Source organism: Lytechinus variegatus, chromosome 7 (assembly GCF_018143015.1).
Source record: "Lytechinus variegatus isolate NC3 chromosome 7, Lvar_3.0, whole genome shotgun sequence".
Taxonomy (NCBI): domain Eukaryota; kingdom Metazoa; phylum Echinodermata; class Echinoidea; order Temnopleuroida; family Toxopneustidae; genus Lytechinus; species Lytechinus variegatus.
Genome location: NC_054746.1, coordinates 24755443 through 24770590, shown reverse-complemented (window position 1 = coordinate 24770590; position 15148 = coordinate 24755443). Strand labels below are relative to the sequence as shown.

General features: G+C 36.1%; 1 protein-coding gene across 3 annotated transcripts in view; it reads right to left on the bottom strand.

Annotated features, from left to right (window-relative positions):
• Positions 1-10305, bottom strand: part of LOC121418827 (ninein-like protein) — a 32166-nt gene extending 21861 nt beyond the window's left edge. For 2 of the 3 annotated variants that reach the window (XM_041612997.1, XM_041612999.1), the window contains exon 1: positions 10155-10305. The gene's annotated coding sequence lies outside the window, so the exon portion shown is untranslated. Of the gene's footprint in view, positions 1-10145 lie in introns of all 3 variants that reach the window. The other variant, XM_041612998.1, reaches the window with a different exon arrangement.
• Between the last annotated feature and the right edge of the window lie 4843 nt (positions 10306-15148).

The following is a 15148-nucleotide window of genomic DNA, read 5'->3' as shown; positions in this document are numbered from 1 at the left end:
AATGTGTTAAACAAGTGTAAAAACATTACTGAGAAAGGGGTTACTCATCCTAAAAGTGTTTTTTTTTCTTCACAAATGAAAAAGATTTAATGGTAACTATAAAGTATTAGTAAGATTTTAATATATTAGATGATTCTCATTAGATAAAATACCCAAACTATGAGTTATTCCAAAATGATCAAACTAGTGGTCTGAAGGAAATATTACCAATACTCACTGAAGATATTTTTTTCTCTAAAAGAGTACTGAATATTCCAAGACATTTTTGGGTCTTTGAGTAGGAAACTAGATATTGGTGGTCTATGAATTCCCAAATTAGTAGAATTGGAATTGACCTACATGTAGAGCAAGTACAAAAAAAAATCACTAATCACTCAAATACTCATATTATAGGACCCATCATGGCATGCTCAATTTAATAAATATCATTATATAGTATTGATCAAAGTTAGAGGCATCAAAGTTCATGTTTGAGTATTAAATATAACTATAAGTGATTTGCAACAAGAGTACAGGACTATATTAGGCCCACAGCCTACCACTTCTTCATGCAAAATGTTGAAAAGACAACACCACAATGTTCAGCGAGCCCAGAGAAACAAACTTCATTGAATTCTGTAACATTTTATCACCTGACTTCACAGTTAAATATTTATCTTAAACATGGCAGAACTTAACACTTAAAAATACATGTTGTATGTTCATTTTCTGCAGTGGGGTTCACTAACTTTTGAGCACTTTTACACGTACATCTGATTAAAATAAAGCTTGACTTATTAGTGTTACATGAATGTCCCTAGGAATGGAAAGTAAACCCAATGGAGATCAAACTAGATCTATGAATCAAAGTATATCATGCTATAGTTTGAGGTCTATGGTACCCAAACTGAGCCTTCATCCACCCATTGATGAATAATAGATAATGTCTAAACAGACAATCAATGTGGGACAAACTGCTCAAAGGAAGTCTTGATGTTAATGTATCTTCTAATACCTCCCAAGCGTCCATTCAAGGAAACTATTGATTGATTTCAGGTGCCTTGTGTACTAAACTCATTGTTAGAGCCATCACAGTGTCTCCTTTCAGATGACTCCTGTTCAACAACCAACTTGGTAAATAAATGAGACTGTTATCATAATATCAACTGGTACTTAGTGCATCAAGGACATAAATGTACAGTACATACATACATTATAAATGAATAAGATCCCTTTGGATTATGACAGGGGTATGTAAACATAATATGAGAAGGCACTGTACAACTGCATGTAACCTTTTTTCTTAAAAAAAGGATGACGAGAAAACAATGAAGACTTTGCCTATAAGAGACACTGTAACCTTGAATATCATGTATGTGTATATTGGTAATAAAAGTTCTTAAATGACAAGTCCACCCCGACAAAAAATTGATTTGAATAAAAGAGAAACATCCAAAAAGCATAACACTGAAAATTTCATCAAAATCGGATGTAATATAAGAAAGTTATGACATTTTAAAATTTCACTGACTTTCACAAAACAGCTATACAATATATGCAAATCCTGGTCGGTATGCAAATGAGGAGACTGATTACATCATCCAATCACTATTTCTTTTTTTGTTTTATTATTTGAAATATTCTAATTTTCTCTTAACAAGTGAAACAGTGATTAATTCCTCCCTGTATATGTGGAATTAGCATTGTTTAATACTATATGGTCCCTATGGTCAGATCTATAAAAATAGAATATTATATTTCAAACAATAAAAAAACAAGAAATAGTGAGTGGTGGACATCACCAACTTACTCATTTGCATGTCACTGTTTTGTGATGAAAATAAGTGCAACTTTAAAATGCCATAACTTTCTTATTTTACATCCGATTTTGATGAAATTTTCAGTGTTATGCAAGTTTGATTTTTCTATATTTATTCAAAATCAAATCAACATTTTGCTGGGGTGGACTTAATAATAATTAGACTTATATCGCGCCAAATCCACCTTTAAGCTTCAACTCTGATTTTTGAAAGCAGACCTTCTGAAAATGTACAAAAACGACAACTACATGTACCTGCATACCGTGATGACACATACATGTATTTATTATAAACCCCTAGTACACCAACATGAGGGCTATGAGAGATTCGCTCCTAAAATAAAGAAAAGGAGAGAAATCTGAGGCACGGCAAATTGATACTGGCTGCATACAAATTATGGATTTAAGTTTCAACTGAAAAAACAGTGCACACATAATTACAAAATGTATATCTTTAAAGTTACAACATTAATGATACTTGCTTGTCAAATTTCTGCCTGTTCCTTGATTGATAACATCACTGGATATCTATTTGAATCATCTATTTGAATCATCAAGTATCTTCCCCCTCCCCCTTTAAGAAAAACAAAAAAATAAGGATATGAAGTATGCAGAAGGCAATAATAGAAAAACCCCAAAACCTACCTTAAATGACAAAATCCAAACTTGTTGAAGTTACTACAGAAGCTTCCATAATCCAATTCATATAAATCATTCTGAACACTGTCTCCATATATGCCTAAGAATTACACCCCTGACCAGCAGGGCATGGGTCACCTACTCCTTCTCCTAAGCTGTTATGTATTCAAGTGCTGGCCTAATAACTGAGCAAGTGAGCATGGGGCAAGGTTTAGCATTGCTGATTTCAACAATCTATTCAACCCTCATCCTCTTCAAACTTGACTATTTCACACCAATTATTTAGCAAAACAACCCCCCCCCCAAAAAAAAAAGAAGGGTAATTAAAACAAGGTGCTTTTTGGACATAAGGTATTGACAAGATGTACAAAGGAGCTGTGAACCTTTCATCAATCTAATTCAATTATCCTTTTCACACCTCGGATTTCAAATTTGGGTAAAGGGATTAAGCTAGGGGAACAAAGGCAGTACACCTGGATTAAATAAGGGTACAGGATGCCCAGGGTCTCGGATTTGTGGAGCTCATAGAAATGTCAACATCCTGTTCAACTAGGATGCATCAAGATGTACAAGTACATGTAGACCAACAACATAAAGTTGAACACAGACTGGATTGCTAAGTAAGTAACTTTTAAGGATAAATCTTTTAATATGGTCAAATCCATGAAAATATTTGTCACTACAACAAATTAGTAATTCAAAATTGCCCATTTAGTGTTGCATGAAACAGGAGCAGAGCATGTTTAGTAATAAAGCCTTATTTTCAACGTCTTTTTGTACCTACATGTATGAAAATACAATGTATCACTATCAGCATGGAAGAAATATTGCATCATGCAATACTCTACACACTAAAACACATAACTATGATTTCCTTTTGTTCAATTTCATTATCAACAACCACTGCAGCTAAATACATTGTAAATCATCATTCCAGTTTACTCCAACCTTTCCCATATTTGAGAAGTTTGATTATTGACCTTGCAGTACTTATTGATTGGCGATCATTTTGATAAAATCAATTGATGGCAAGGGGGTAGTGCAAATATTTATTCTTTTATGGATTCTTTTCCTGATTGAGGAATGTGTAACGGTGTGTATCAAAAGGTATTCTGCATTGCACTTAGGCAGCTTCCTTTGCAATTCCATGAAAGAAGTTAATAGAAGGCATCTATTTTTCTTCTCTGAACAAATAACCCGGCTCTAAGTTGCACTGATCAATTTTCGTCCCCAATGGTCCTTTCAAAATCCTTATATTTCCGATCTAGCCCCCCTGTACAAATTCTATCATCAAAAGACTGATGTCCAATCAATCTTTGTATTGTCTGGAAAAGGGTGCTCCCACACTTGATAAAAGATGGAAACAACCTATATATTTTTTACATTTCAGTATCTTCCTCTGTATTGTACAAAATACTTGGAATTACTGTAACATGTAAGTTTGTATGTATGATATACATGTAATTCATGTCTTAACGAAATAAAAATGAAAACAGACAAAAAGAATTATATCACTTTACAATAGCTACAAAATGAACTGCAATAAAGTACTTTCGACAAGGTCACAGATTTACCCTAAAAGCCCTAGATGCTTAATAAAACAAAATAACTGACATTTGAGTAGGATTTCATAACAACCCCTCCTCCACAGGTGCTTGGTCATGTGAATGTTTTTCATGTTCAATGACACATGATCGCTCACCTGAGGTGATACTAGACAATGTCAACACAGAGCATCTTATTGCCATGACAACCTTACATGTGAATGTGATAGATCCCAATCAGCCATACACTGTACACACGCATGGTGAGACAGATGGACTTGCCACATTCTTACTTTGTGTATAAAAATTGATTCCAGATATATAAGATTAGAATTCCCCCCATTTCATGAGAATTTCATTACAAAATATTGACATTATAAATATGGAAAAAAAAAAATATTCCAAACTACCCCCCCCAAAAAAAACCCCCCAAAGAAACAAGAGAAAAAAAAATCAAACTAAAAGCATTGGAAAAATATGTGATCAGATGTTACATGTTTTGACAACTCTTCTAATTGTCACTCATGAATTCTATTTCTCAGGATTTCTCCTAAGCACTTCTTCTCTCCTATAGCATATTATATAAAAATGTAACACGTCTTTATTGAAATAAACAAAAAATAAATAATTAAAAATTACACTTTAAATTTTTAAATTTGTCCCCGAGTTATATTAAAATCCCCCACAACATTGAACCATTTAATATTAACAGTTGGTTGTGGTTACAAGGAGTGGACAACTCTTCAAAGCTTGCTGAGAATGTATGATTCACATGTTCAGACTCTCATTATTAGGCCTTCTGTTTTTCAGTTTTGGTGCACTTGTTACAGGCTTTGATTTCAAAGTTGTCACCTCCAAAACATTGTAAATTTTATAATTAGACAGATGTGAATAATGCTTAACAATGTTACTGAATTGATTAAATAGATTAACTGATTGTACATGATCACATACATAATAAGCATATTTGCAAATGGATAATCCAAGAGACTTATTGACTTTGAACTTCAAGCTTTGTATGGACTCCTTTTCCAGACTTGAAAAAAAGATCAAATTGGATCCAAGGTAGACTTGTATGGCATTAAGGGTAAAGTCAGAGTTCACCGACTTGCCCACAACTCCATCTGGGGGTCTCATTTGATCTTTTTTTTCCAATACAAGCAAAAAGTATACATGGGTATTTGTTCAAAATCAAAATTATTCAAAGGCCTAAGATGTACACATTGAAAGGCCGGCCCTGGAGGCTGGAGGTGCCTCGATTAAAGTGCATCAGCTAACTATTTTTTACTGCTGGACGAGACGGAGTTTACCTAAAAGGCTATGTGAGTCCCATAACTACCTCTAAGGCAGCTTAATCACTGAACTAGAAATAACGAGCAATAGTTAGTGCTAACAAATAATGAAAAATATTGATGTTAAAAGACTCAAGTATTTTAATAGGTGACATGGAAAAATAATACCAGAGCAGTGTCAGTCAACTTTTGGCATCTGTGTAACACACCCAAATTGCAGGCTTAAAGCCAGCTCGCAAGCTGGCGTTTGAGACGGCTTCAAGCCTGACGGTCGCATTTACATCTCGAGCCTAACTTATTCTTAGATTATTATTTGTTAGCAAAGAAAGGAGGGAAAATTCTTCATTTTCCAGACCTCAAATCAAAACGAAAAGTACATGAAATATAGACAATAAATTGGCATTTAAAGAATGTGAATTTTAGTAACTTACGGGCAATTTTTTTACTTTGAAAAAGTGGCAGAGCGGTCTTGAAAACATGTAAGTAAAGGGTAGACTCTAGACTAGATCCAGATAGATTAATTTAAAAATTTGATAATCCCATATTTGACCAATGTAAATAAATCCATGTGAGGAATCACCAATATCATCTGAAAAAACGTTTATCAATGGAAATCTGATTCTGAGCCTAGTACGATACGAACCTGGGGGGGGGGGGCACCCACATATATTGGTGGTACTAGGACGTGCCGCTTTGATGACCTCCCTTTTCAGACCCAATTTTCAGTTAGTTTTACTCTGAATGACAAAATTTCAGTGTAGAAGCCACCCAGCCCCACTCGCAAGACCCCCGTTACGAGACATTTCAGTTCCCCAACCCTACCAAAATTTTCCAGCGTGAGCACCGCATGCGAGAGATGCATGTACGGCTTCATAACTCCCTACATAACAACTAGTAGCCATTCTGCATGACGAGTGCATGCACAGAGCTACATGTATGGTGCAATGCAGTGCCAAGATCCCGTTCCGTAGACCGTTTTTCAAACCGCTCGGTAGGCCTACTTATTTAGTTCACCAAACCCTGTATTTTACCCTTTAAGGCAGTTCCTTAGACCCACATTTCAGAGTTCGTGAGGCACACCCCCATCAAAAAATAATTTTAGTGTTTCCCCCCGGATATGAATATCACGCATGGAAAGAGGGAACCAGTTATGTGAAGAGCTCGCTTCATAAAGCATTTTGCATTCATCAATTCTTTCGAAAATTACTGAAGAGAGGATTCTTCACAAAAACAAATAACGTATGGGCACTAGTATTCAACCCAGCTTAATTCAAAGATTTGGACAAATTCCCCCAAATATTTAGAAATAGGGAATTTATCTTAATTTCACACCTTTGTTATTTCCTGAGTAATCTGATGTCGGTATTTTCTTTATCAATCTGTCGACTGTATGTGCAGAGGATCAAATTATGACCTGTTTGCACTGAATTGCAGGGGCCGCGGAAGCGGGGGGCTTCAGCCCCCACTTCTCCCCCCCCCAACAAAAACGTAAAAATGACAATATGATTGTGTTTTGTGCATGGTCAGTCCCCCCACTTTGAAAACCGTTCCGCAGCCCCTGAATTGCACTAGTATTCAACCTACAGTAGTGATGATAGATAGCGAATCTCAAAATGGTTTAGATTGTTTAACTAGATCTATGTAAGTCTCTGGCTTTGACTAATTCACTGTTTGGTCTTAGACCAAAAGCTTTGATCTCTGTTATATGTTGGTTGTTCCGCTGAACTCTGTTGGCTCCACTCACCAAATACAGAGACCGAAGTTCTATCTTGATCTATACAGGGGAGTCAATGGCAATATGTTTATGTGTTAAGTTCGGATAAAACAGGGAAGTGAAGTTGCATGACAGCCGAAGTAAGTCACTGTTTTTTCCCCCTTTTAAGTTTATTTTTCCCTGTTTTGGTGTATTTCAGGCCAAAACATAATAAATGACCTTTATTTTGGTACAATTTTGTAAAAAATATTTTGTTGAAATAAAGTCAAAAATTGACGAGCCCCGTCGGGGGCACTTTGCATTGTTACCCCCCCTAATGGTGGCTGCATGATAGCGAGCTGTCTGTGTACGAGGAGAAATAAAAAAAAAATGTTAAAAAACTCCTCGAAACAGACGGCTGCCACCTGTCTAGTTTGGTCTCATCTCAAATGGTCTAGTCCATAGTTGGATGGGACAATGGCAGATTGAGAGACAGGGCCACCTTTCACCGCTAGGTTGAACACTAGTGCCAAAAACCGTCGCCATATACACGTAATTCGATCGCCCGCACACATTGTCAACGGGTTGATGAAAAAAATAACGCAAAAAGAATAAGAATTTGCTCTTGGAAAGAAGAAAGGTCTGAAATTAAGGTCTGAAATTAAGGTAAATTCCATATTTTTATATATTTGAGGAAACTCTCCTAACAGGTTGAATACTATTACGGTACTAGTGCTCTTATGGTATATTGTAATTGATCTAACAAGTTAGATCTAACGTTAAAAGGTACAAATTTGATTTGGTGACTACATTGACATGTATGGTAGTGTGACCGTAATTTGCGCATTACCTAATTTTGCACATGGTCGAATATCTCAATATATTATTAATATCTTGAAAAACTGATACCACCAACAGAAAGAACGACTTCAAATTACTCGTTATGGTAGATTTCTTGAAGGTAAGGTCTCTATTTGTGAATTATTGGCAAATTTTGTGTCCGCTCCGAGAAAATCTGATCTCGACAAGCATCAAGAAATCACCAGTTTGCAAGCAGAGGTCTCCAAATAATCTGGTAGCAACCGTATTGATGGCATTTTAACCTCCATTTGATATAATTATCATACCTTTGTCTGCGTGATTTCTTTTCTAAATTCCTGCATAACGATCGTGTGCAAATTAAGGTCACATTTTTTTATGACACTTTTTTTAGCCGAGAGCACACTAGTCGATCGCCATGGAATTTGAGATCGCGATACCAGCAAAACCCTTGACTTAGTTTATATTTCTGTCAAGAGAATTTGACTTTGGGATCTTGCCTTCCGTTTGGTATTAATGGATTAGATTAATTTTGTGTGAGCTGTGAGAAATTTTTGATTGAAAATCAACTTAATGATATTCTTAAAATGTGTGCAAATCATGGTCATCCCATCATAGACATATATAGGCCTACAAGGCTACATGTAGATCTATTTCCCAAAGGCCAAAGCACAGAATGGGCGATTTTAAGTACGGTGTTGAAATCTGGTGTTGGGACAACACCAACACCAGCTACAACACCGTACTTGAAATCACGCTGGTGTTTGGATTGATTGACCTTGGAAAATATGACGTATTTCCGGCGGTTTGTGTTGAGCTCTGGTGTTGAATGTCATCTGCTGAACCGAGCATTACAGCTGGTGTTGACAATCTACGTGCAATTTCCCTATTCACCAACACCAACCCCAGGGATTGGGGAAAATCGTGATTTCAAGTTCTGTGTTGGTGTTGATGAACTGTAGTTCACGAACAGGAGGCGAACAAGATGAAACACCCACGTAAAATTATCTATTACAGTTAAGATGAGTGCAAATCACTAGAAAAAATGAAAAATAATATTTATGCTTTCTGATTATTGCAGTGATTTTTACCTGTGCATTCTTTAAGATAAAATTTTACTGCAATTTCTTCCCGATTTTACTTTCGTCGTCAAGAATTGCTTGCGTAAAGTTGAAATGATAAACAGCGCAGAGGCGTGACTTCATAGGATATCGATAACGCGATCGGTATTGCTCCTCTAAACTCAGCTCGGTGTTGGGGCTCAGTTCAGCAGCCTTTTCATGCTCTCAACACCAACACCGAACACCGTAAGTTGAAATCACCCAATCCTGGAACTCCTGCCAATAATCGTTTCACTTTCATTTCAATCAAGTTTTTCGCCAAAGTTTAGGTGCGCAGATCTATGATTTTCATAAAGAATTAATTTGATGCATGCAAGTTGCTTTCATCATGTTAATAATACCGTACGGTACTAGATCTAGAGGATCTACCGATACTGATATTATTTATAGGCCCTAGCCTAGACAGCTGGCAGCCGTCTGTTTCGAGGAGTTTTTCAACATTTTTTTTTTTTATTTCTCCTCGTACACAGACGGCTCGCTATCGTGCAGCCACCATCAGGGGACTTGCAATGCAAAATCCCCCCGTCGGGGCTCTTCAATTTTTGTCTTTAATGAATACAAAAATTGAAAATGAATGCGACCAAAATGCAAATTAGTATTCCTTCTTGGCATTAATTGCCAAAAAACAGAGAAAAATCAAGTTAAAAGAAACAAAAACAGTGACTTACCTCAGCTGTCGCGCAAATTCACTTCAACGTTTTATCCGATCTTAAGTACATAAACAATGGCCGTTGAGTCCCCTGTACAGATCGCGCTAGAACTTCGGTCTCTGTATTTGGTGAGTGAAGCCAATGGAGTTCAGCTGAACAACCAAAATAACAGAGACCGAAGCTTTTGGTCTAGCCCTAGCCTAGGGCCTACCACCTAGGCTAGATCCTAAATGTTTTTTTAACTTTTTCATCTTTATTTTGAAAGTGGCAGGGCCAGGGTGGTCTAGAAGAGCAGGGAAATAGGTACAGGGGTAGACTAAAAAGATGGATCAATTACAAGTGTGAGTAGATCAAACACACTGAATTTTATTTTTAGTAGAGGGATCCGGATGTAGATATGCCAATGGAAAAGGGAGCTCCCATCACACGGTCCGACGGCGTCAGTCGCCGTGCTTTGCCGGGGCGTTCGCTGGGCGGTACTACGTGCAACACCCGCTCACTGCAGTCACAATACACGGCACAAATATAACTGAAAAAAAAATCACTAAATTTGCATGATGCGAAAACACGTTTAATAAACATGACTTACACAACTTACCACTCAGCTAGACTGCTTTGTTTGTAATCCACGGTAATTTTGTACTTGATTCAATAACATAACATGTTTTCCATGTTTCTTTGAATATTTTCGGCTCAGATTACTCGCATTCCACGGTTCGAGTTGAGTCATAGCGTCGGTGGATATTGTTGTTGGCTTAGGTCACGTGACATGTATACGTGCATTTTATGGAGCGTAGTGGGATGATGATTTGAATAGACATAATGCATGAAAGAATGGGATCAATGGGTCTTGGCTTGGGCATAAATATCATACTGTACTAGCACCCGACTGGCATCCCTTGAAGAAATCCTGATCGGCCAGGATTAGGCAGTCATGATATGTTTCCATATCTTAACGGGCCGGGATTTCTGTTTTTACATCATTCCCTTTTATTTACTAGTATCCGAGTGAAGAGTAGATTTTGTTCTATATATACACCCCCACTGAAGGGGGGGGGGGGCACTCATCATGTATCCTTTTCCGCCTTGAGCGGTTCCCAATATATCACTTTCACACTTTTTCATTTATGGTCGTGCACAGAATTTTTTTGTTGAAAAACACATAACAAAAACAAAATCCTTGTAAGTCAAAATGTTGGGGGCCGGGGGGGATACCCCATGTGTTGGCCATTGACCAACCGATTCTCCCATGTTCCTAAATTTCAGGCATCAGTTCTTGGCAAGACCATTCCAGTTCCAAAGCACTCCCATTGGCGCCAGGGGGGGGGGGCGCTGACGAGTGGATACCATGCGAGCAACCATGAGATCTCAAAAGGCACCCTAACCACGTATCTTCCTTTAACAAGTATTGGAATCAAAACGATTTAAATAGGCAGGTATTGAACCCCTAAACAAGCCTAGTTCAGCCGATATTTCAATTTATTGTTATGTCAATGACGTCGGAGTTGGTTTTACCTTTACCTCTGGCATCATTAGGTTTAGTATAGCGCCCCACTCGCACAAATTGTACTCTAAACACGTATGGTGTTGACTCTTGGGGCAAAAAGTACATCCTTTATAAAACATTTGTCTCGATTTTTTATACCATCGCAAATTCGACCCTAAACACGTAGCTTTCCTATCGAAAATAGAGACCCTTTTTCATTATTTTAGTGTTTTTGACAACCTTATTTACGTTACATACATAACATGTGCCCTATCTTGAAAGAGACATCCTTTTTACATGTTATTTTCGTCGCGCATGGTATCCACTCGTCAATGGAATTGGCATATTCACATTTTAAGGCATTTACAGCTATTTTTAGATCAATGTCAAGGTCAAAATACAAATATATGAACGAATGTATTTTTTGGAGCTTAAAATAGAACCAGACAGAACATGATTTGCAATTATCAGCTAAAAGTCACAATTAGTATTGAAATGAGACCAAAGTGAAAGTCTGTGCAAACAACTTAAAATGGGATGTTGGCGGATTATTGATTTTATGTGTGAATTTCAGCTGGATTTTCAAGGTCATTGTCATGTAAGAACAATTAATTAATGCTATATCTTCCAAGTACTCATTATGGACTACCAATACTGCAAATATCCATATGATCAGACATTCAGTCTGTGAGTAAATCAATTTTGAAAGGCGTTATAAAGCTCACGTGTTGTGAAATGCTAATGTCAGGGCATTTATAGCTATTTCAGATCATGTCAAGGTCAAAAGATAAAGATATGACTTTATGTATTATTTGGAGCATAAAATAGAACCAGAAAGGAACATGATTTGCAAGTCACCATTAGTATTGAAATGACACACAAGTGAGAGTGAACACATTATAACACCCTATCACTACGGAAAATTGACCCAATTTATTGTTTTGATGAAGGTCATTACCAATAAGACAAACTATTTGTGATGCATATCCTTTTATTACTAATTACAGACTACCATTACAGACAATACCAGTGATTGCTTGCTTTTCAAATTTGATTTATCCCAATTCGAAATGTGCCAAAAACTTGTGCGTGTTGTTTTACATCGATTTTGGGGCGTTTACCTTCTTTTATTAAAATTCCCACCACTGGGAATAAAAAAAGGGGTAGAAATCGTCTAAATTATCATAAATCAGACTGTATACAAAGTGCTTGCAAGGGAATTTATTAGCATTCTTTCAGTTAATTTGAAACTCAAATGAAAAGATATTTTTCACTCATATTTTCATAAAATGAGCAAAATGTGATTTGCTCCAGATCCGGATCGTGGTAAAGTTGTAAGGTGTGCGATGGCCTTTATTTATATATTCATACTGGCATCTCTGCCATAATACCATGCAGTACCTGACAGATTTTAAAAAGAGTGTCTTGCATATATTCACTCTAAGTACAATTTGTGTAGCAAAGTCACTCGATAGCTGGGTAAACTCTGAGGAACTAGTTTGATCCTCAAAAAATGCCATTATTTATTGCCATGAAAAGATGTTACCGTGACAATGTATGAATGTAGTACCTGAAAGAAATACATAAAACTGTGTTTCATGAGCACTGGGCAATACTTGAAGTAATTTGCTTCTGGAAGGATTTTTCCTTCATTTATTGTACTATGCTGTTACCATGGAATATCTGAAAATGAGTCTTGTGTCTTCACTCCAAGACCAATGCATGTGCAAACTCTTGTGATTATCCACCTGAAAATGAGGATGCAGATCGATCGATCTTCTATCTCACCTAGCCATATAATGGTTTTCTGAATCCTATATCCCCTAAATCATTGTTGGGTGGGGAATATAATATAAAAGAGTATCACAGGTATCCTTGCAGTATAATATTTCTTATCCAATCAAGTCTGGCTTTATAAGATCTATAGATAATACCACCTTCCCCACATCTTTCAGGATGTATTCAAACAATAACTCATGTTGGTAGAAATGAAGACAACACAATATAAATGCATAAGTGTTTGTAAAACCAGTTTTCTGATTCCTATATCCCCTAAATCATTGTTGGGTGGGGAATATAATATAAAAGAATATCACAGGTATCCTTGCAGTATCATATTTCTTATCCAATCAAGTCTGGCGTTTTAAACTCTGTAGATTTCGGCACATGAAAATACCCCCTTCCACACACCTTTCAGGATGTATTCAAACAAGAACTCGTGTTAGTAGAAATGAAGACAACAAAATAAAAATGCATAAGTGTTTGTTAAAACATATATTCCATCATACATTCAGCTATCCAAAGAGAATATCACAGCAATGAGATGTTGAATTGGGCTAATGTAGGCCGATGCTATATAACAATACCAACCAAATAAGAATAACAAATGATAATAGAAATAATGATGTAAAGGTTGCCACTTCTATCATTAAGACCTGGACAACATATTGCTACTATATCCCTTCTCAATGTAAATGGCAACACCTGATACAGAAAACAGATTATTTGTGAGTTTAAATTTCTTTTTGGAATAATTATTTCATTGATAAAGTTCTTTTTACTGGTATGTTCTTAAAATAAACCTCGATATGTAATGTAATAGATCAGTGAGTGCTTTCCTTGAAAATTCAAGTACTCTCTTAAAGGGGAAGTTCACCCTGAAGAAAACTTTGTTGCAAAAATAGCAGAAAAAATAGTAAAAAATATTGGTGAAGGTTTGAGGAAAATCCGTTAAAGAGTAAGAAAGTTATTAGAGCTCAAAGTTTTGGATTTGTGACGTCATAAACGAGCAGCTGCCCCATGTGTTATGTAATATAAAATGCATGAATTTCACATTTTGCATGGTTCCTGATGACTTAATTTTGTTTTCTATTCATGATTGGATGTGAAATGATTTGTCTATTGATATACAAAAGGTACAGTGTAAACCATTTTCAATTTTCTTAGAAAATGGCATTTCATTGATTTTTTACCATTCGCTATGTAGGAATGCTGCTCGCATATGACGTCACAAATCAAATAATTGAAATTCTAATAACTTTTTAATTACTTGATGAATTTTTCTCAAACCTTCGGCAATATTTTTTATTATTTTTTCTGCTATTTTTACAATAAAGTTTTTGTCAGGGTGAACTTCCCCTTTAAGTCTTAAGTGAGCAGGAAATTTCTGATGATTGAGTATTGTAAATTTATGTGAATCTTTTCTACAATATTCTGCAATCATGCTTCTGGCTACACAATGATTTTCAATAAAGCATTACCATCAATATTACCAACGTCAAAGTGCAAACGCACAAGCTTTTGTACACATTAAAATTTACTGATCGATGCTTAAACAACAGATGCAATCAATAACAATTACATCACAATTGCTAAGTTTTTAATTCATAAATAGAGCATATCGAATGTGTATGCTGTGATTAAAAAATAATCTTGTCTCTTGAATCAGACAAAGGCAAGTGTTAATCAAAAACTTTTCTCTTTAAATTACAAGTAAAATTACAGTTCACTTTCAAGAAAGATGGTGATAGGGGAAACGTGTGTAACTATTTTCTCACATATAAATTAAAATTAAATCGAAGAAATATTGATGTGAGCTCTTCTTATTCTTTGGTACACAAAGGAAGGTTTTTAGTCCATGTATATCAGGGTCCTGTTTCATAAAGACTTGTTATGATAACAAATGCACAATTTCTATTACAAATTTAGTACAAGCTAATCAGATTCATGGTTTTCAGTAGCTTTAAATTGTTATTGTAAAGTTTTGTGAAACAGGCCCCCAGTAAGGGGCTGATGGACTATAAAGATAAGCAATTAAGTATGAGCATATGTTGATAAAGCTTTCAGGTAAATTATTCCTCTCTCTGAATATATGGGGAAACAGAAAATATATCCAAGATATCTGCAACAGCAATTTCATGTCAAAATAGCGTGCCATTTTACTGTTAAAATTCTTCCAATAAGCATAGTCTTTGTGTGTCCCATGCCACTGCAGTAGCTACTCTGCGGCTCGGTCGCTGGATGCTCTCAAGCCATGTTTATGGCAAACTTCAACTATCTGATGCTCTTGTAGATATTTGATGACTTCCCTCTCCTATGAGACTTTC